Source organism: Protopterus annectens, chromosome 1.part0, assembly GCF_019279795.1.
Source record: "Protopterus annectens isolate FY-2018-M chromosome 1.part0, PAN1.0, whole genome shotgun sequence".
NCBI lineage: Eukaryota > Metazoa > Chordata > Ceratodontiformes > Protopteridae > Protopterus > Protopterus annectens.
This window is the reverse complement of record NC_056725.1, coordinates 1887139300-1887163703: the sequence shown is the minus strand read 5'-3', so window position 1 is coordinate 1887163703 and position 24404 is coordinate 1887139300. Positions and strand designations below refer to the sequence as shown.

At 38.3% G+C, this 24404-nt stretch overlaps 1 protein-coding gene across 1 annotated transcript in view; it reads right to left on the bottom strand.

The window, feature by feature from the left end:
* LMBRD2 (LMBR1 domain containing 2) overlaps positions 1-24404 on the bottom strand; it is a 1695734-nt gene that overhangs the window by 784030 nt on the left and 887300 nt on the right. The window lies entirely within an intron of this gene.

Here is a 24404-nt window from a genome sequence, read left to right as displayed (position 1 = left end):
GAAGCACTTTCTGCCTAGGCTGAGACTAATTCTGTTTTCACCTGCCAAACTCTTCTTAGCAAGATGTTTACAGATACATTAAACAGCACACTTCATACTGCACTACTGCTATTTGACATTTCAGACTATTTTGAAGGGTTCATCAGATTGATTTACACTTTTGATCCCTACTTCATTGTCTATTCACCAAACTTACTGAAGGATTTCTCCCTGTGAAATAAGAAGGAAGTATGCGTCTGGACAGATGACAATATAAGGCCGAAAATAAGAAAAAACTACCAATCATGAGGAAAGGAGGACTTCCAGGATGGCTGCACACTAATTAACAACTTAATTTCAGCTGTCCCAGTGTGAATATAGAAACTCAGATAAGAGAGCCAGAGAATTGTCCTTTTTCAGTAAATTTCAGTAACTGGTTAGTAATTGCATTACCTGGATGCCAGCAAAAAAAAGAAAATTAGAGAACCTGAAAGAAAATCAATCACAAAAGGTGAGCAGAAAGGCATGACTTCCAGTAATCTAGAGGAAAAAATAAGTCAAATGTACTCAGAGCTGATTAAAATAAATGAAAATGAAACACTGAAGGTGTATATCAACTCAAATAACAAAAGGGTGGAAAAAACATGGAAGAAGCTTTAAACAGATATTCAGATAAGGTGATAAAACTGCAAAAATCAGAGGACGAAATTAAGAAAAAACGGACTGAAAATGAGTTTGCGCAATAAGAAATGTTCCAAAAAATAATAGAAATAGAGGACAGAGCACGTTGGGAAAATCTGAAATTTTCCACTGTACCAGAGAAGCTGGAAGGTACAGACTGTATTAAGTTTATGAAAGCACAAATAAGGAACTGAACTGGTATTCCACAGCAGGAGCTGTTAATTGAAAGGGAACATCGTGTGCATGCTACAAAAACCTGGCCATGATAAAGCAAACTAGACCTTTAACAGTAAATATGCAATCCTGCCTGCAGAAAGAGTTGATTCTGACAAAACTGTGGCAGAAGAACAAAGCACTAAAGGTAGGTGACAACAGAGTGGTTGTGGAAATGATTACTCGTGGTACACCATGCAGAAGAGAATTCCAGTAATCAGGGAATGTCAAGAAGGAGAAGCAGGTATGAGAATCAAATTGCTGTATCCAGCTTTTTTTGGAATATTCTTTCCTGGAGGGTCAAAATAATTTTTTGGATGCAGAACAAGCTAAGAAGGAAATACAAAAGTTTGTCCAACAAAAAGTGAACTATGAAACAGAAGATTCTGCTTCTTGTTCTTCTGGTAATAAAGCCCATACAGAGACTGTGCCAGTCAAACATTTCCAGTGTTTGAAAGTAAAATGCTTGAAAGACAAAAAAAAGCACAATAGCTAACTAGAAGAACTGTGATTATGCTGGCAATGCATCAGAGACTGGAACTGAGAGATGGAGATCAACAGGAAGAAAACTAGCAACTTGGAAACTGACATATAAATGTGGGATTACAAAGCATTAATTATATGTGTGAAACATGACAGAACAAGAAAACTTAGAAATACTGGACTTTTTTTGACTTTATTAAACTTGTAGGCGACTCCAAAGCATATGCCCTACTTCTTGTCATTACTGTTAGGAAGAATATTTAGGAGACGGGTAGAGGAAGGAAGGAGTTAATTTTAAGTAAAACTAAATTTTGCTTTTAACAATATTATTTTTATAATTCATGATATAATTTGCATGTTATAAAGCAAAGCGTTCTCAGTTATTTTCAAGTGTAATAGGGATGCTTATTTAAACAACTGCCCCTGTTTTTTTTTTCTCATTCTTTACTTCTTTTTTCCTTGTTCAGTTATAAGAAATGCAGGCACTGCAATGTAAAAAAATAAGCAAAGTCTGGTCAAAACAGCATGATACAAGAAAAATGGATGTGCTTTTTCTTACTCTTGCATAGGGAAATGAGTGGATTAAGTCCCTTGGCTTGATCTAGTAACACATTTTAAGGTAAAGCAAATAAATAAAAAAGAACACTGAAACTGAACACTGTAAATGAGTGCTTGTGAAGGCAACTGTGTATCTGGTTCTCATGTCCCCATGGAGATAATCTGATAAGAGGTAATAAAACAGAATACTTCTTTCTTTTAATGGCTTTTACTCAATGGCTAGGAAATAATGTTTCTGAAAGTACTCAAGTGTTTTTCCAATCTGTGAGAGAAATACAGATAAGACAAAAAACAGACAGCATTTAGTAGATGCACAGGCGGTATCATGTGTCTTAGCATGGATAACCTTCCTTATAAGTTAATCCAAGTCTGTATGTGTTGCTGTCAGTCTGGGACAACTGTTCTTATTATAAGGGTTCTCTCTCTCTCTCTCTCTCTCGTCTTTCGGCTTTTCCCAGTTAGGGGTCGCCACAGTGAAACTCCGGTCTGCTAATGATTAGCAGTAGAGTTTTATGTGCTGGCTTGCCGGCCTAACGCACAACCTTCAACGAAGGAACGCCCATTCGCACATGTCGCCACACAGAAGATGCTCTAACTGAGAATTGAATGGGCAATGTCTAACTGTGAGGTGACAATGCTACCGCAGCACCACCACCGCAGTATTATTTGAAATTCTACGAACTAAGCCAACAAGGGAAGGGAGAAAGGATATTCTGCTGATGGGGATGACTGCAACTAGGGATACAAACAACAGGCAAAAGGGGGATAAAATTTACTGGAGAAAACTGGAAAGAACCAAGGTATTGGGAGCAAATAATTAGAGAGGGAAAGGTAATAAAATAGGAAGAGTCTAAGAATTTATTTGGACTGTAGGCTAGAGACTGGCTTCCCTATCAAGGATTGGTATCAGAGTATAAGCAAAGAGAAAGAATAAGGGGGTCCTAAACGAAAGATCAGGACTGGCAGAGTTTTTAGTAGAATCTAGAGCAGAAGCTGCTGTTAAAAGGGGAATAATTAGTAGACCATATAAAACATTGCATGATAACTACAAAAATCAGTCAGAGGAGGTTAGAAAGGATTGGGAAGAGAGACTTTGATAAACAATTCACAAAAAATAGGGGGGAATATATGCATGCCTTCCAAAGATGCAACAAGATCCAGAAGATTTAGGATTTTGATTGGAAATGCTTACATAGGTATTTTTATACCCAAAGTAGACTCCAGAAAATTTTCTTCTCAGGAACACAGCACATTTTGGAGGTGTAATGGGGAAGAAACAGTTAAGTGAGAACATATTTTCTTGGGTGTGGTGAGTTGGCAGACTTTAAAGATTCCCTGCAGAATACTCAGAGGTACTGGGTGAGCAAATTGGTGTACCTAGGGAGATGATTTTTTCTGAGCTATGATACAGAATCGGAATTGCCTACATATAGTAAGGCCTTGCTGGTTGTAATTATGGTGGCTGCCAAAAAAAGCAATTACTACAAAATGGAAATCAAAGTCTAAACCAACTGTACTAGAAGTAGTGAATACAATAACAGACATAAAACAACTTGAATTGGGATCTTTAGAAAGGCATAGGAGCAAATTGCATAGAAAAAATGGGAACTGTGGGAACAATACATACAGGGGAGGAATGAGGTTTAAAAGAATGCAGTATTTGAATGAGCTATCTAATGTCTAACTGACAATGACTGGACAGATTATAAGTGATGTATAATGTTTGCAACGAAAATTAGGTAAATATGGCTTGTGATGTACAATGACTGCAACTAAGATTATGGCAATATGGTGTGTTTTCATTTATATAAATGTATGATTGCCTATGCCATAAGTGGTAATTTACTAAAGATGTTTTTTGTTTAAAAATAAACTTCAATATTTAAAGATGGACATAGTTTTGAGTTTTAGTACTAATGTAATAAGTTTTAAGGGTTTTCTGGGTGTGTTTTTTTTTGAGGGTTTTCACTAAAACAAAAAGTTTTGTAAGATATGACATACGTTCAAATGGATATGACAAGAAACAACTGTATAAAAGATCAACCTGCCCAACATTAGTGTATGCATGTGACAAAAGCTAGAACTAAACATTAAAAAACCTGTTATACACAACAGGTGGGAATAATTACTTCTTAACACAATGACAGTATTTTCTATATTATCTTTAAATGTAAATGGTATTACAGATAGATACAAAAAAGAAAGTATTGAATTATTTTAAAAATGCAGATTACAAATAGCTATGCTTCAGGAGACACATTTGAAAAGAACTGAGCATGTGAATTGATAAAGAAAGGCTTTCAGGATGGCTGTTCAGTGGAATATCTGGGTCAGAGGAAAAAGGGGAATATTTATATTAATTGCAAGAGGAGCAACAATAGTGACAGAAAAGAATAAAAAAGATAATAATGGTAGAGTTGTAGTACTAAAGGGCTACTGGGAAGGGAGGAAGATTACAATGGCATATATTTATATTCCACCTAGAACTGCTATAATGGAGACTAAGAAAATTCTGGAAGAAATAATCAGCTTTCAGCATGTAACGTTACTTATAAGAGGGGTCTGGAATTTTATTTGCAGCAGTGAGCATGCATCTGGGTGGCCCAGAAGGGAACATATAACAAAAGAGGGTAAATCTTTGAAGGAATTTATGAAAATATTTAGCATGGAAGATGTGAATTCAGTAGTGGGAGTTTGGAGTGAATTTACGTATTATTTTCCAAGATACAAAAACTGAGCTAGGTTAGACAGAAAGTACAGTTGTGTACACTTACCATAAATGTAGATGTTCAAGTGTATTCACTGTTGCAGTCATTACATTTGGGTAACCTGCTGGCAGGTTGCCCTCAGTCGGCCTGAATAACAAAGTCTTGGGTCCTGTGTCGGTTGCTGTCTCCTGTTGTCTAAGCCTCCCTGCTAAAAATCTTTGCTGTTTAGGTGTATCAGCATTAACTGGACTTCCAAGGATACATTCTCTCTTCAAATTTAAGTCCAAGTCTCCTCCTTTCACTTTATTTACTTCTCTAAAAGCTCCTCTATTTCCTAATCCAACAACTTTGTTTAACTACTTTTTAACTCTCAAATCCTCTTTTGTCTACGGATTTCTAAAGCCCTTTTCGTTTGTTCCTTTCCATCCTATCTCCTTCTTAAAACCAGCCTTGAAATTTTCCCATTTATCTACTATATCCTTCATTGCAAATCCAACCTTTCTCAGTACATTCTCCATCTAAGGCCTTATATTTTTTTATAGTTAACTGAAGCAGACTGTGGTCAGACTAAAGCTTTGGTAGGACCACTGTATTCCACATTAAATGAGTATGTTCTTTTGTTATGTAAAACTTATATAGGTGGGAAAAAGTCCAGAAATGACAGGAAAAATAAGTAAACATTTTATTTCCTTTCGGTAAGTCAAAGGCATCTATTAGCCCACATATTCTAAGAATATTTCTAAAGAATTTTGCTTACAGTGATATATGATGTGATTGTGGACTTCATCATGACAAGGTTCCAACCACTGCCAAAATTCCTATATTTTGAAGAAACTCTACCACTATGAACATTACTTTTTTTTTTTTTTTTAATTTTCTTCCAAGAAATTCTTGGTGGAAAACAAAAGCTTCCCTGTGTAATCTTGTTCCACCCCTATTTCCTCTGGCCAAAACAAATTACCCAGAATCATCAGTATTAACATCCTCTATTACCAAATACATACCCCGACTAATTAGAATTGGCACCCCCTTCTCATTTTGCTGATGGCGTTAAAATAAGAAACCCATGAAAATCTTTTCTTAAGCTCTTCATTATTGTGTTCATTTAAAAGTGTCTCCATGACAAGAGCCCTCTGAGAATGGAGGCTTCAAAGGAAGTCCTGGATCTTGAAATCAAATAGTACAGTTTTGTACCTACCATAAATGTAGATGTTCGAGGATCCCATTGCCCCAAAGCAGTGAGGAGGCTGGCTGGCAAATCATAAAGAAGCAGGAGCTGACAACATGCCTTGCAAAACAGCTGGAGGCCTGAATGCCATTGCTGAATAACAAATGCAATGCAAAAGCCAATCAAAAGCCAATCCACCTAGAAATAGTTTGTTTTTTGACTGTGAGCTTGCCTGTGAACTCAAAAAAAAAACAAACAAACAACTACAAATCCTAAGTAAATCTTAAATAATATATATAAACACTTAATATGTACATCTAAAGTGTGCAAAATCTTGTAGGCAAATGTTTGGTTTAAAGCCACACCACTAGAAACCAACCTTAGGCATAAAAAGGAAGGATTAATGATATTGATACCCTATCCTATGGAAAAATCAAAATGGCTCTACCTGCCATAGGGCTTACCAACTCAGACCCCCTTCTTGCAGAAGTATAGCCAACAGAAAAGCAGTCTTCCATGACAAGTATTTCACAAAATCATCCCTGTCTTGTCTGACTTTTAATAGTACCTTTGGAAGAAGAGGCAGAGAGAGAAAGGAGCATACACATGAAGGTTTTCCAACTGAAAGACAGAGCATCCCACTTCCAAGCTGTGTGATGTGAAACCCCTTTGTGCAATACTGTGGCAGCTGGTGGTTTAGGTCTGGAGTTTGAATACACACGAGATCAGTTTTCCACTAGGTGGGGATTACATTTCCACTCTCCAACACATCTGCTAAGGAGTTCTGTGCTCACGGCGAAACCTTGCTCAGGCAGCTTGGTTACAAGAAAAGTTTAGTTGATCCAATTGCCAGTCTCCTTAAAATCATTTGCTTGATAAGAATGTAGCCTTGTGTGTACTTGCATTCTTGACCACATGTTGATGACAGTTGTGTTGTCTGTTAGAATCAACACCTGCCCTGGAAAAGTAACCTTGTAAACCGTGTGCAAACTGGACTGCTAACTAACATCTCCTGTTGATATGATGATGCTATGTAGCAGCAGGCCACACTTTGTCTTGTATCCACTTTCATTTAGATGGCTCCCCACCCAGTGTCAGGCATCTGTCGTTAAAATTGGCTACTTCAGGCTGGGGGTGTGAGAGAGAAGTCCTTGTTTAGGGGTGACATGAGCCCACCCACCACAAAAAAATTTTTTTTAGAAGGCAATTTATTGAATGGCATTCAGCCAATCTGGCAGTGCTGTGTCCATACATTTTTGAGATACCATTTAGACTGGAATCGCCAAAATATGTCCGCCCCTTAGCATAACGGGCCATTTCTACTGCAACTTGTGGCTGCTTAAAAATCTTTAACAGTTTATGTTTGCATCTTTAACTCTTTTTTTTTCTTTAAAACTGTTAAAACTGCTTCACCAAACAACACATCAGACTGTAAGGAGCATCCAAAATCCTTGTTAACATGCTTCAGCTGCTTAGCCTGATTCAACCAGGCATGGCATGCCTGCGAAGGAACCAGAGAGAACTACTAGCAACCCCTCGAGGGGCCCTGTGCAGCATCAAAAACAAATTGCAATTGCAAGACACCCTTGCTTTCAAGACATGACTTAAATCCCTTACAACTCTCAATACAATACCTTCGCAGCCAGCATCCACCGTTTCAATTGTGAAAGGAGATAATTCCTGATATTTTAGCATGGTGCGATTCCCATCATTGCTAGGCTGAAGAAGAGTGGAAGAAGTATACTTTCTTTCCCCACCTATCCAAAAGCCCTTGCCTTTATATCAGTGGACAATTTTTTTAATCACAGAACACCTTTAACCTTTAGGCCCTGAGAAATAGTTCCGGGTCCAGCCCTGGGCTCAAAAACAAAATACTTATGAGCTTGGGCACCCTATAATACCTATCAGGCTTAACAGGAGCAGGAGCAAAGAGTCAGGGTTCAGGAAGCCTCTGCAAAACATCTTCCACCACAAATTCCCTAAGCCTCGGGTAATCCTGGCCTTTAATTTGCCCTCATGGATACTGAAGTCTCTGAAAGAGAAAAATGAGAAAGGCTCAGAGGAGTGGAATCATCCACATCCATCAGAATCAGAATAAGTAGGATACTCCTGCAAGTCTTATAGAATCTAATCATAGTAATCAAATCTTCTGCCATTACTTCTTTTCTTTTAAGCATATGGAACTTGAGCTGGAAATGAAATGCCCCACTGAAGCTGAACTAGGCCTACCAAGAAGAAGTTTTGGCAACAGGGCTCTAACTACTACTACCTAAGAGAGGGAAGAAGAGTCACCAGAAGCCCCCTCAGCCTGGCCTACCTCCTGAAAACACTAACCTGGCACACTAACTCCCTCCTCCTCCTCTTAATTGTTAAACCTAGCACTAGCACAAAGGCTTCCAACAACGTCGTCTCAGGCCCTAAACACAGTATACACAAAGGTATGGTAATCCCTATGAGGTTTCTGTTTCCAGTAAGGAGACTGCAGCAATGGGGAACGAAGAACATCCAGCATGTAATGCTTAGGAAAACTATGCAATGTGGACCAAGTCACTTGCAGCACAAATTTCATCAGTCTGTTTGGTGTAAAAGATATACATAACTGTGAATACTTCCTCAATCTTTTTTGTGGTTCAACTAGAAATGAATTTGCCTGTGGACATCTAAAGTGTGAAGTGTATACTCACCCTTGTTGGAAAAATGACGCAAAAATAATGCAAGGTAGACTGATTTAATTCAGATCAGGAGGCCACTTTGGGAATGAAGGATGGATTTGCTCTCAAAGAAATTCTCTCCTTATGAAAAAATGAGATATAGATAGATAGAAGAAAGGGTATGTAATTCAGAAATTCTCCTGTATGAAGTGAAAGCTACAAAGAAAAAGGTTTTCCATGAAAAAGTATTTCAAGGTGATGGAGGAAGCTGGTACGAAAGATGGCTGTATTAAAGCACAAATACCAAATTTAGACACCAAGGAGGGGTAGGCTGGCTCACTGGCGGTCTAAGCAGAAAGACTTTGCAAGACTTTTTTGAGAAGGAGTCTATGTGACACCAATGAGAGAGAGTCTGCTTGTAGAAGAAAACTGGAAATTGAAGGAAACTGGACTGGTAGAGAAACAGGTGCCTGCACTGAATAATGTTGATAAAACCTGTAAAACCTCAGGGATTGAAGCTTCAAAAAGAGGCCTATTGGGCAAAACACTTCCATTTACTAAGGTAGACCTTTTGGGTACAATCTTTCTTAAAAGTTGAAAGAATTGTAACAGTGTCCTAGGATAACATGGGGTGCACGGTCAAGACTTGAATTGGAGAAACCAAGCAGTGCATTTCAGCTTCTTGAGAGCTGGGTGAGGCTAATGGTAGTCCCAGTGCCAGATCCAGAAGCCAGGGTAACTTTCTGATATGAGGCCTCAGCAGAAGGAACCAAATTTGTCTTGGCCAGAATGGTGCAATAAGAATACCCACTGCTCAGCACCAAAGTGCTTTCTGTGAAAATTTGGGTGTCGGGGCACTAGTGGTTAGACATACAGGATTCTGGTAGACAGCTACTCAACTAAAGTGTGAGTCAGGGACTGAGCAACAAAGAGATTGCAGAATGAATGGCCCCAGTGGCTGAAGATGGTCTAAAGCAACTGTTGAGTTGAGGAAACAATCTTGCGGTACAAGAAATGTTCTGCTGAGCCTGTCAACAAGACCACTGGATTTTTCAGGAATGATCACTGTTATCAGAAAATGGTGCAAGTTCATCACCCATTGCCACACTCACTCTCATTGCTTCCCAACAAAAAAGGTAAGACCTGATTCTATTCAGCTTACAACAGTCATGTTGTCAGTCTGAATGGAAATCACTCCCAAAGGGAGGTAATTTTGAAGATGTTCTTCGTGTTTCACTGTTCCAGTCATTACATTTGGGTAATTTGCTGGCAGGTTGCCCTCAGTCAGCCTGAATAACAAAGTCTTGGGTCCTGCGTCGGTTGCTGTCTCCTCTTCCATGATATCAGGTCGTCAGGGGTATGAAACATGCAGCCGACACCATTTTATTCAGTCTTTCTTGCAGCGTGGTGCCCAAAGCAGAAGCAGTTCACAAGTGCCTGTCGGACGACCTGAAATTTTCGCATTCGAATTTCAGAGCCGAAGTCCTCAAACTAAAGCTAAGTACCACATTGAGGAAACTTTTTCTTGCTCCTTACCGGTATCAGTAAAAGTTAATAATTGCATTACTTGTAGGAAGCAAATACCTCATAAGGATTTCCATTTATACTGTATTCCTTGCCTAGGCCCAGATCATAACGTGCTTTGCTGTCGGTTTTGTGCTAGATTTAACCAACCCACTATTAAGTGTCGGTATAGTTTTGCTTCTAAATATTTTGGATCAAGATTTAATTATCCTGAAATGTTGTCGGTTAGCAATCTGGAATTCACAAAAAACGCAAAGAAAAAGACCGTTGAGGTCCAAAACCGACGACGAAGCTTCTCCTAAGCCAGTCGCCGGTACTCAGTGAGGCACTTTTGCAGCCCCTGATACCCGCTACTTTTGAGTCGCAGGCCTCTACCGAGACCCATTCAGAGTCTGGTATGCCGCGAGATTCTCAGAGTATTGAACCCGCGGATGTCTCTCTCTTGGATGTGTCCAGAGTCACTGAGCAGGCACCGGCTTCTGAGGGTGTTTTCAGGCCTCAACATTTTTATATAAAACTGATGCCAGCCTCAAAAGCAAGGTCAAAAACATCTTCTATGTCTAAAAAAACGACGCATGAGCCACGTGCTCAGGCTCCTATGCCCAAAAAACAGATGATCAAAATGGTTGAGGACTTAATTACCTTGATCAGGGGTTCCCAACCCCCCCTGCTAAGAGGCCTAGGCAAGGCACTGATTATGAATCTTCAGATCAGGTTTCCATTTCTTCTGATTCCTCTTCTGATCAGGAATTATCCATTCCACCCTATGAGGATTCTGATGCAGAGGAATCCATCCCATCTGCATCTCCTCCTGAGGATTAATCTTTTGGAGAAACTTTGTATACTTTAAGGGAACATTTTCACTGGGAGAGTCAGGGCTTCTCTGAAAAAAGAAGCTTAGGGATTTCCTTCTTCTTCCTCAGCATAGGCCTTTGGCAATACCTCCTGTATTAGACATTGTTGATGATGTGTTCTCGGAATCAAGCATGGCTCCTGATTTCCTACCTCCAAGCTCCTAGTAAGCTAGACAGATATTTCTATTCAAAAATCCTGCTGCTGACCCTGAGACTATTTCACAGGGTCCCAAGGGTGATAAGGCCTCTACAGCCAAAAATCCTACTTCCTCTGATAGAAATTCCAGGGTGCTGGAAAGATGGGGAAAGAAAGTTTATACATCTGCTACCTTGGCAATCAGAGCCTTAAACTGCCAGTTTCATATGCTTAAATATCAACAGCATGTTATCGGCCTACTGAAACAGAAAATTATGTTGACTTCTGATTGTGTGGAAAATAAAGAGTTACAAGAATTATTGCATTCAGCAAAACAGGTTGGAAAGCATACTTTGCACTGTGGTTTTGATTCCTTGGGGGCCTCTTGCAGGGCTGCAGTTACTGGATCTGTGATTAGAAGGCATGCCTGGCTCAAGGAGCAAAATCTGCCTGATCATGTTAAAGCTAAATTGTTGGATGCCCCCTTGCAGCATGACACTCTGGTAATAAGGCAGTAGAGGTTTTAAAGAAAATGGAAGACAAAGCTAAATCTATGCAAACTGTAAAATATTTCTTGCAAGTCCAGTCACCCAGGTTCAGTAGGCACTGGCCTACTAAAAACTGGTCCTTTCTTGTGTCCAACAGAGCCACTCAAGGCAAATCCAGGTGCTCAAAAGGCTTCAGACACCAATCACAGGGTTCTTACAGGTCAAAGCAATGGAGTGCCTCCACCTCCAAATCTGGAGGAAACAAAGGACAACCCTACAGTAAGCAGTCTCAATGACTTTCCTCTACCATCACCAAGCACTTATCTTTTGGTAGGCCCCTTGGGGGGAAAACTAGCACTTCATGCTCAAAATTGGCAGTTAATTACCCAGGACAAGTGGGTATTGAACATAGTATCCCAGGGGTACAGATTTCATTTCCATACTTTGCCAATTCCAAACGGATGGGCAGATCTGCCACAAAATCAGTGGGCAGAGGCTCAGAAACAAGTCATGTCCCTCATGGATATGAGGGCTATTCAACCAGTACCAGAAAAGGAAAAAGGACAAGGTTTTTATTCAAGACTTTTCCTGGTATCCAGAAAAGACAATTCTTGGCGTCCAATACTGGATTTATTGATTTTTGAAAACGTTCCTGGACATTCCAAAATTCAAAATGCTGACTTTACAACAGCTACTGCCTATGCTGGGCAGAAACGTTTGGTTAGTGACTCTAGACTTAAAAGAGGCATACCTGCATATCCCAATAAGGGAATCATGCAGAAGATACCTCCGCTTCGAGGCAGTTTTTTTTGCATTACCAATTCTCTGCACTGCCTTTTGGCTTATCTACTGTGCCCAGGGTCTTTACAAAATGCCTGGCACCAGTAATTGCATTCTGCAGGCAAAGAGGCATACAAATTTATCCTTATCTGGATGACTGTCTCATTTAAGGCAGAGGACAAGGACACTCTTCTTCATCATCTGGCATTTGTAAAAAGGCTTCTAACATGCCTAGGGTACACAATAAACGAAAAGAAATCCCAACTGGTACCCTCTCAAATAATTACATTCCTGAGTGCAAGCTTGAATACAACTGCCCAGATGGCTTACCGTATGCCAGACAAACAAAGGCAACTGACAATATACTTCAAACAAATGGCAACAAAAACCCAGTTATCTGCAAGACACATTCTGCAGGCTTTGGGGTTCATGGCATCCTGCATTCTACTAATTCCATATGCAAGACTGCATATGAGGAAACTTCAATGGTACCTAAAAAGTTTATGGAGCCAAAATTGTCACAGTCTGGAAACAATGATTCCTCTCATTCCCTGCCTACAAAAGGTGTTTCTTTGGTGGGCGGAGACATGTCACCAAAACAAGGAACTGTCATTCACTCTACCCCCTGCCACCAAAACCCTAACTACAGACCCATCAGACTATGCTTGGGGGGCCCACCTGGCAGGGAGATGCATTCAGGGCAAATGGAGCCCAAAACAAATGCATCTGCATATCAACCAGAAAGAGATGCCAGCTGTTCAGAATGCTCTGACAGCCTTCAAGGACTTACTTCATCCAGGACAACTACTGATAAAGACGGACAACACCACGGTTATGTGGTACATAAACAAGCAGGGGGGGTACACATTCCTACCCCTTTGCAGACTAGCCATGGCATTGTGGAACACAGCTTTGACTTACCAAATATATAGATATGTATTTAATTTTTAAAAACATTATTAAATTTCTTAAATAGCAAATGAATATATACTTTTTTATTTATATGTATCAATTCCAATTTGGTGCTATTAGGTTGGGAAACACAGTTTGTATTTAATGGACCTTTTTGGCCTCATATTAAATTATATCTCCGATATTTGGATGATATTTTTATTATATGGGGGGGGGTGTAAAGAGGACATTATCAATTTTATAAATTATATTAACAACAGCACAACCTTTCTCTCCTTTACTTTTCAGTACAACAACATGAATATTAATTACCTTGACACCTGTATATACAAGGATATATCTAAAAGACAGTTCAAATCTAAAATATTCAGGAAGAAAACATTCTGCAATGCTTATTTACATTTCGACAGTTGTCATCCTATGTCACAAAAAGTTAGTATTATAAAAGGGCAAGCTATTAGAATTGCCAGGATGACTTCGCATTTAGAAGATTTGGAATCAGAATTTATTGTGTTAAGGGAAATGTTTCTAGAGAGAGGGTACCCTTCAGATTTGATTAACACTACTTTGCACAATATACACCAACAATGGGGTAAAAAATACATTCCCTTATTAGGCTCTGATGAAAGCAATATAGTGGATAGGGCAAATAGTAAAAATTTTCACACTACTTGTGTTTTAACATACAACACAAGAACCCCTGCTATTAAGAACATTTTCCAAAGAATTTGGAACATTTTTAGATCAAATGATGGTATACACAAAAAGTTGGGTAAAACATCGGATTTTGTTAACAGAGTGGGCTTTAACATGAAACAACTTTTGGAATACAAAAGACCTTGTATCCTTCAGAATAAACGGGGTACAAAAAAATGTGGAATGTGTAACTATTGCCCCTATATTTGTGTTGAACCCATCATTAGGTTAAACAATGTTATGAAAAGCAAAGTTTATTTACAAAACGGTAATTGCAACACCAAGGGAGTGGTCTATCTTGCTATATGTTGTACTTGCCAACAATTTTATGTAGGCAAGACTGAAAGATCATTTAAGAACAGGATATATGAACATTTAAATGATATAAAGAATGAAAAGAACACTAATTCTTTATATAAACATAGTACATCCTGTTCAGAATTTAGGAAATTTACATTTGGTATTTTGGACACTGTTATAATAGATACCAGAGGGGGGGACTGGAAAAATTTATTAAAAAAGAAGGAGAGCCAGTGGCAGTACAGATTGGCTTCTATGTTTCCCCCAGGACTGAATGAAACAGTGTCATTAACACCTTTACTTATTGAAAGGGCAAATAATATTTGATGTATGCAAAGTTTAAGTTTGAGACATTTATACATATTGATACATATAAATAAAAAAGTATATATTCATTTGCTATTTAAGAAATTTAATAATGTTTTTAAAAATTAAATACATATCTATATATTCAATTTATAGAACACTGATAGAACTAAATCAGTAGTGTACAATGAATTCATTTATGAGTTTTTAAATAGACTTAATGTTCTTATTTATATCTTTTGTACCAATATTTATTAAGTATTTACTAAACATATTTATTCGATTAGCATAAAACACAATATACATTTTTATTTTTTTGCCAAATGTACAAACATGTATGCATTTAATACATTTGGGTTGAGACAAATTTTAAGTTTTCATTTGTAGGGTTATGTTTGTTTAAAAAGTTTTTAATTGAAGGTGTGATGTCATTCATTAAGGAGTTATATAAGGTGTAATTAAAAGTAATTCATTGTTTCTGATGAAGTCTCTATAATGAGATGAAAGCGCTTAAACCTTTGTTCACAATAAATGGACTTTTGTTTAAACTTTTGGCTATTACACACGGACTTTTGTTTTGGTATTTTTCTTTGGTGTCCTGGATTCCTGGATTCCTGGTTCATTTTGGTATATTATCAACAGTTTGGCTGATTACTTTTTGTCTTTCGTTTTTGGTGTTATCGGTGTATTTGAACCATGGATGTCTCTGGGGAATTTAATCTTTCAAACACAACGCTTGCCGAGGATCATGGAGCGGAAATAAAAGAACTACGGGGAGAATTATCCCAACTAAAAGGTGAACTTACAAAGCTTTTGGACTTATTAACGCCTATAAACAACGGAGATGTGAACAATCGTTCCTTTATGGGTGAGCGTAATGTGTTTGTGCCTCCAGGATATGGTATACAACACACTAACGGTGTGGGACTTCCGTTTTTTCAACCTAACTTGGGTAACCAGGTTAGGATGGTTCATAGCAGTTGTGAAACGGAGAAACAGGGTTTTCAAGAAGGTGTTGGCAGAAATGTGGATTCTAATCGTTCTCATGGTACAAAAGATGTTACTAATGGATGTCGTGATGACCTGGGTCCTTCACCAATCCTTATCGATTCAGGAAATACTTCTCATACGAACGACATTGTCCGACCTAAAACAGGTACTGTTTTCTTGCCTTTGGGTAACTCTGAGAGACTTTCTAACCATCACTTGGTGGATAGAAACGATAAGAACGATAAGAATGGTGGCGTTACAATGGGTTCTCGTTCAGTGACAATTTCCCAACAAGAAGCCACTAATAGATTCGATAAAGTATTTTCTAAGAAATTTTGTTTTCTTGCTAGTGAAAACTCTAACTCTAATGTTCAAAATGTTCAACATAAGGACAAGGACTATGACAACGAGTCCTTAAAAGATTTAATTTTTTCCATGGAAAAGAGACTATTTAGATTTAAGAGTTTAGAAATCGATATTGCATATCTAAAACAATGTATTGAGTTAAAGATTGTGCCACAAGGGCTTAGAATATTTAAGTTTCCTTTTGGGATAGAATATTCAGAGGATATCATGAATGATTTTTGTGATTATTTTAATGAAATTGGTTTGGGTCTTTTAAACAAAACAGTACATTATTACGAAATACAAAAAGAGAATGTTTTAAAACATGTTCAAAGTTTGGACAACATTATTAGAAATGATTTATTATTTTCCCATTACAGTACTATGTACTTTAAAATGCTGGACAAAGTGGAAAATAGATGTTTTAATATTTTTCAAAAGAAAAAAAGAAAAATTATTAGGGATCAGAAAAGCTATCATGACAATGTTGCATATATAAATAAGAATCATAAACTATCTTACAATATGTCTAACAGAAATAAATTTACACACAAACAACAACAAAGACATGACAGTATGGGATATTCACCTAGATTCTCACCTACTTCCAGGGTTCATTATACAGAACAGATGGAAGAATGGGTGGAAGAAGGTAGGGAAACTCACAATTTGGATGAAAGGGATTTTCCCACCCTCAGGCGCTCAGAGAGACTGGCACAGCATTACAACAACAAAGGGAGTACAACAGAACATACTATCCCCAGAAAAAGAATCAATATTCACATCAAATGCATGCATTTTAGAGTTCAACAATGACAACAGCTCTACTGCGCCAGTAGATTATATTTTATTTAAGAAAGATGGTTTCACCATCTATAACTATTCAGACTTAGTTATTACTGAGGATTATTTTAATCTTTTTTCTAAAGGAATCAAGTTCATCCCACCCATGGGTGACCTTGTAGAAAGTATAGAAGCTCTCAAGCTTTATGTAAGAAAATTAAATCTAAAGCTACTTTTTGAACCTACACAGGAGAATGCTACAAACTACGCAGAAACTACTGATAAAATAAAAAAGAAGAGTATTTACAACCCACCATTACACCCTTTATTAGAAACCTATGAAAAATTAGTAATGGAAGATTTATACAATGAATTCAAACAGAATAAGAGGTTTGAGCACTACAACCTCACTAAAAATGAATTCAGTCTTCTAGGTGATCTTAGGAATGACCATAGCATTCGCATTATGGTTCCAGACAAAGGTAGGGGCATTGCTATTTTTAAAAGTGAGAACTATTCTAATGCCATGAAAACACTCTTGGCTGATGAAAATACATACTGTCAAACTTCTATAAACCAAATAAATATTTCATACTCCAGAATTAATAGTCATTTGGAGGAATATTTATTAGAGGAGAGAATTAGTCCTAGCGAATATGACTTTCTTTTTACAAAATTTCCCAAAATTCCGGTATTTTTTGGGATACCAAAAATACACAAGGACATTTATAGGCCTCCTTTCAGACCTATTGTGGCAGCAAAGGGATCGAAAATACATTCATTATCTGTATATATTGATTTTCACATACAACATGTGGTACAAAAGACCCCACATTTGTTAAAAGACTCCTGGGAATTTTTGAAAAGTATCAAGCAAGATTTATTTGATGATGACGTTTTATTTTTAACTATTGATGTAAGAGACCTATTTACATGTATTCCTAAAAATGAAGGAATGAACTTGTTTGAAGAAGTACTTTTTAAACATTCAGATTTGGAAAATGATAAAATTTTATTAATATGTGAATTAATGAATATAGATCTTGAGAATAATTTCTTAAGTTTCGAAGGGGAATTTTACCAACAAGTCACTGGTGTCCCTATGGGTGCTAATTGTTCACCAGTGTATTCCAATTTGGTGCTATTAGGTTGGGAAACACAGTTTGTATTTAATGGACCTTTTTGGCCTCATATTAAATTATATCTCCGATATTTGGATGATATTTTTATTATATGGGGGGGGGGGTGTAAAGAGGACATTATCAATTTTATAAATTATATTAACAACAGCACAACCTTTCTCTCCTTTACTTTTCAGTACAACAACATGAATATTAATTACCTTGACACCTGTATATACAAGGATATATCTAAAAGACAGTTCAAATCTAAAATATTCAGGAAGAAAACATTCTGCAATGCTTATTTACATTTCGACAGTTGTCATCCTATGTCACAAAAAGTTAGTATTATAAAAGGGCAAGCTATTAGAATTGCCAGGATGACTTCAAGATTTAGAAGATTTGGAATCAGAATTTATTGTGTTAAGGGAAATGTTTCTAGAGAGAGGGTACCCTTCAGATTTGATTAACACTACTTTGCACAATATACACCAACAATGGGGTAAAAAATACATTCCCTTATTAGGCTCTGATGAAAGCAATATAGTGGATAGGGCAAATAGTAAAAATTTTCACACTACTTGTGTTTTAACATACAACACAAGAACCCCTGCTATTAAGAACATTTTCCAAAGAAATTGGAACATTTTTAGATCAAATGATGGTATACACAAAAAGTTGGGTAAAACACCGGATTTTGTTAACAGAGTGGGCTTTAACATGAAACAACTTTTGGAATACAAAAGACCTTGTATCCTTCAGAATAAACGGGGTACAAAAAATGTGGAATGTGTAACTATTGCCCCTATATTTGTGTTGAACCCATCATTAGGTTAAACAATGTTATGAAAAGCAAAGTTTATTTACAAAACGGTAATTGCAACACCAAGGGAGTGGTCTATCTTGCTATATGTTGTACTTGCCAACAATTTTATGTAGGCAAGACTGAAAGATCATTTAAGAACAGGATATATGAACATTTAAATTATATAAAGAATGAAAAGAACACTAATTCTTTATATAAACATAGTACATCCTGTTCAGAATTTAGGAAATTTACATTTGGTATTTTGGACACTGTTATAATAGATACCAGAGGGGGGGACTGGAAAAATTTATTAAAAAAGAAGGAGAGCCAGTGGCAGTACAGATTGGCTTCTATGTTTCCCCCAGGACTGAATGAAACAGTGTCATTAACACCTTTACTTATTGAAAGGGCAAATAATATTTGATGTATGCAAAGTTTAGGTTTGAGACATTTATACATATTGATACATATAAATAAAAAAGTATATATTCATTTGCTATTTAAGAAATTTAATAATGTTTTTAAAAATTAAATACATATCTATATATTCAATTTATAGAACACTGATAGAACTAAATCAGTAGTGTACAATGAATTCATTTATGAGTTTTTAAATAGACTTAATGTTCTTATTTATATCTTTTGTACCAATATTTATTAAGTATTTATTAAACATATTTATTCGATTAGCATAAAACACAATATACATTTTTATTTTTTTGCCAAATGTACAAACATGTATGCATTTAATACATTTGGGTTGAGACAAATTTTAAGTTTTCATTTGTAGGGTTATGTTTGTTTAAAAAGTTTTTAATTGAAGGTGTGATGTCATTCATTAAGGAGTTATATAAGGTGTAATTAAAAGTAATTCATTGTTTCTGATGAAGTCTCTATAATGAGATGAAAGCGCTTAAACCTTTGTTCACAATAAATGGACTTTTGTTTAAACTTTTGGCTATTACACACGGACTTTTGTTTTGGTATTTTTCTTTGGTGTCCTGGATTCCTGGATTCCTGGTTCATTTTGGTATATTATCAACAGTTTGGCTGGTTACTTTTTGTCTTTCGTTTTTGGTGTTACCAAATATATCTTCAAGCTCAATACTTGCCAGGAAAACAGAATACTCTGGCAGACGACCTAAGCAGAAATCTTATGGACCCACACAAATGGAAATTGGATCCACAAATCTTCAGTATGTTAACATGGAAATGGGGGAGCCCAGACATAGATCTATTTGCCTCTCCCCAAAATTATCAGCTGGACATATTCTACACAAGAATTCATCACAAAAAAGCATGGAAAGTGGATGCCCTATCCTTCAATTGGAGAAACATTTCAGTCTATGCCTTTCCCCCTCTGCCTCTTCCCTCCAAGGTCTTACTAAAAGTCAGACAGGAAAAACCAAAACTGATCCTAGTTGCTCCGGACTGGCCTCGACAACACTGGTACGCACTTCTAAGGAATATGTCTCAACATCCCTTTTGGTACTTGCCTCAAATACTTCATCTACTGTCTCAGCAGAACAATCAAATTCTGCACACTCAGCTCCAAACTCTGAACCTTGCCGCATGGCTGATCATTTAATTATTCAAACAACACCTCTCAGTAAATCTGTCATGGATGTCATTTTGGAAGCAAGAAGGCCTAGTACTACAAAATCCTATGCTGATAAAGGGAAGAGATTCTGTGCTTGGAACCAAGCAGAAAGAACAGACACAGCAAAGCCCACTATTCCTCAGATTTTACAATATTTGTCTGAGATGCTTGACCAGGGCCTATCTTTTTCTTCAATAAAAATCCATGCCTCTGCCATCTCGGCTCATTACAACACAGAGCCTCCCTTCTTTTCTCATCCTCTGCTTAAACAGTATTTTAGAGGGGCCAAAAATTTAAGGCCTCCCAGAAGGATCACCAACTCCTGCACGGGACCAAAATTTTGTGCTGGAAAAAAGTACAGTTTTGTACCTACCATAAATGTAGATGTTCGAGGATTCCATTGCTGCAGTCCTGACTATTGGGTATAGTCCGCGTCCAGTCGGCCCGAATACCAGAGTATAAGGCTGACGTCGGTCAGGGCGCATTAGACTGACGTCAGTACGTCAGGGTACTAATGCGCATGACCGACGTCATATCCTCAGTCTTTTCTTGCCCCAGATGTCAGAAGACCCTAAAAAGACAAGTCCCAAAAAACCTGCACCAAAAACATGTACAATATATACAACAATATATACGAAAATATAAACATGTAAACTCACCTACACAACCACCCCTAAATAGAGAGGAAGGAGGGAGGGTAAACTGGACTGCAGCAATGGAATCCTCGAACATCTACATTTATGGTAGGTACAAAACTGTACTATGTTCTTCGTCTTCCATTGCTGCAGTCCTGACTATTGGGTAGAATCCCAAAGCAGAGGTAAGGGAGGCTGGCAAATTACAAAGAAGTAGGAGCTGACAACATGCCTTGCAAAACAGCTGTGGCAAAACCAGCCCTAGACTTAGAGTAGATAGGAAGGTGATAATGCTTAGAGAAAGTATGCACTGAACTCCAAGTAGCTGCTTCCAAAATATCCTTAGTTGCCACCCCTTAGAAATGCTGTTGAAGTGGCAGTAGCCCTGGTGGAATGAGGCCTAATCCCAGCTGGAATCTCCTTGCCATGATGGGAATAACAAAATGCAATGCAAAACCAATCCACCTAGAAATAGTTTGTTTTGACACAGGCTTGCCCTGAGAACTCAAAGCAAAAGAAACAAACAACTGCTGAGACTGCCTAAAATCCTTAGTCCTGCTTAAATAATAACGCAATTGCCTGTGTACATCTAAAGTGTGCAAAATCTTTTCCCCTTTATTTTGAGGATCTGCAAAAAACGTAGGCAAATGAATAGTTTGGTTTAAAGCCACACTAGAAACCACCTTAGGCATAAAAGAAGGATTAGTACGTAATGATACCCTATCCTTATGGAAAATCAAAAGGGCTCTACTGCCATAAGGGCCTGCAACTCAGACACCCTTCTTGCAGAAGTAATGGCCAACAGAAAAGCAGTCTTCCATGACAAGTATTTCAATTCAGCAGTAGCTGCAGGCTCAAAAGGTTGTAGAGTAAGTTTTTCCAACACAAAATTGAGATCCCAAGCAGGAGTAGGAGCTCTACGTGGGGGTCTTATATTCTTTGCCCTCTAAGAAACTGCTTGAACAAAGGATGCGAAAACAAAGGTGGGTCACAATCATAGTGAGCTGAAATTGCTGCAGCATGAATCTTTATGGAAGAGAAGGACAAACCTTTGTCCAATAATTCAGTAAGATATTGAAGAACCACATTCAAATTAGGCTCAGAAATCTCCAAATGCTTTGCTGTACTCCAAAATAAAAATCTCTTCCATTTTTCTGCATACACTTTCCTTGTACTAGGTCTTCTAGCTTCCATAATCACATTTAAAACTTGTTGAGGAAGTTGAGACCTGCTGTGTTTCAACACAGAATATGCCAAGCTGTTAGATGAAGAGAATGTAGCTTGACATTGAGCAAATGACCGTCCTTCTGAGATAACAGATGAGGAATCAGAGGTAAAGGCCATGGAGGCTTCTTTACCAGACTCCGTAGTAGAGGGTACCAGTGTTGGCGAGGCCAGTCTGGAGCTATCAAAATCATCTTTGGCCTGTCTTGTCTGACCTTTAACAGTACCTTTGGAAGAAGAGGTAGAGGTGGAAAGGCATACACATGAAGGTTTTTCCAACTGAAAGACAGAGCATCCACTTTCCAAGCTGTGTGATGAAACCCCTTTGTGCAATACTTTGGCAGCTGGTGGTTTAGTGGAGAAGCGAACAGATCTATGTCTGGAGTTCCCCATGACACTGTCAGTTTCTGAAATACATGAAGATCCAGTTTCCACTCGTGGGGATCCATGATTTGTCTGCTTAACACATCTGCTAAGGAGTTCTGTGCTCCTGGCAGAAACCTTGCCTGAAGAGTTAGTTGCAGGCTTAGCGCAGTCTCCCATAAAATCATTGCTTGCCTGCATAGAGGATAAGAATGTGTTCCCCCTTGCTTGTTGATGTACCACATGACAGTTGTGTTGTCTGTTAGAATCAACACCTGCCCTGGAAGAAGTAACTCCTTGAAAGCCAGTAATGCAAACTGGACTGCTAACATCTCTTTCATGTTGATATGTAGATGCTGTAGTCTGGCAGGCCACTTGTCTTGTATCCACTTTCCATTTAGATGAGCTCCCCAAGCAATGTCCGAGGCATCTGTCGTTAAGATCTGACTTGCCTCTGGCCGGGTCACAGAGAGTCCCTTGTTTAGGTGACATTCCTGAGCCCACCACAAGAATTCTTTTGAAGGCAAGGTATTATTTGAATGACAGTGTCCAAATCCTGGCAGTGCTGTGTCCATACATTTTTGAGATACCATTGTAACTTCCTCATATGCAGTTTGGCATTGGGAAGCACCAGAATACAAGATGCCATGAACCCTAATGCTTGAAGGACTGTCCTTGCAGTCAGCACGGACTGATGAGATAGTTGATGGAAGTAAAGTGACAGACTCTTTTGTTTGTCCGGGGTTAAAAAGGCCATCTGGGCTGCTGTATTCAGTCTCACACCCAGAAAGCACATGTCTTGAGAGGGTACTAGACTGGACTTTATTTCGTTCACAGAATACCCTAGGCATCTTAGCACTGCGATAACATATTCCAGGTGCTGTAGAAGAACTTCGTTTTCCTGAGCCAGAATCAGGCAGTCGTCCAAGTAAGGATAGATTTGAATTCCTTGAAGCCTGAAATAAGCTATCACTGGAGCCAGAACCTTTGTGAATACTCTGGGCGCAGTAGATAAGCCAAAGGGCAATGCAGAGAACTGATAATGAGAATTTCCAGCTCGAAACCGCAGATACTTCCTGCAACTTAGCCTTATAGGCACATGAAGGTAAGCTTCTTTGAGATCTAAAGTTACCATCCAGTGATTTTTGCCCAGCAGAGGTAAAAGCTGTTGTAACGCCAACATCTTGAACTTGGGAATGTCCAGATAAGTGTTGAGGATAGATAAATCCAAAATTGGTCTCCACGTGTTTCCCTTCTTTGGTACAAGGAACAGGCGGGAATAAAATCCTAGGCCCCTTTCTGATACAGGGACTGGCTGAACGGCCCCTATGTGCAGTAACTGAGAAACTTGCTTGTGAGCCTCTTTTCTTTGTGGAGGAGGAACGTCTGGCATGCCTTTGAAAGGGGGCATTGTATGGAAATAAAATCTGTAACCGTGGTGAATGATATCCAACACCCATTTGTCTTGAGTAATTAAGTCCCAATTTTCTTTGAAAAGAGACAGTCTTCCTCCTAAAGGAGCTGCCAAACGTGAATCTGCTGGCAGCTGAAAAGACAGGTCATTGGGTCTGTTTACGAAAGGACTGACCCCTGCCCTCACCAGAAGTCTGAGCAGGTGAACTCCTGTTCTAGGCCTAAAAGAACCTTGAGCCCTGCCCCTACCACGCCTAGACCTACCCCTAGACTGAGAATCATAAGCAGGATATGTCCACCCCTTAGCAGGCCAATTTCTACTAAACTTCGGTGGCTGCACCTGCAAAAAATCTTTAACAGTTTGCATAGACTTAGCTTTGTCCTCCATTTTCTTTAAAACTGCTTCCACAGGTGATCCAAACAACACATCAGACTGTAAAGGAGCATCCAAAATCCTTGTCTTAACATGCTCAGCTAAATTCTGATCCTTCAACCAGGCATGCCTGCGAAGAACAGAACTGGCAGCAGCCACCCTCGAGGAGGCCTGTACAGCATCAAAACCACATTGCAAAGAATGCTTACCCACTTGTTCAGACACATGAACCAAATCCAGCAACTCTTTACACTCAATACCTTCCGCCAAAGCATCCACCTTAGATTTCAATTGTGAAAGGAGATAATTCTG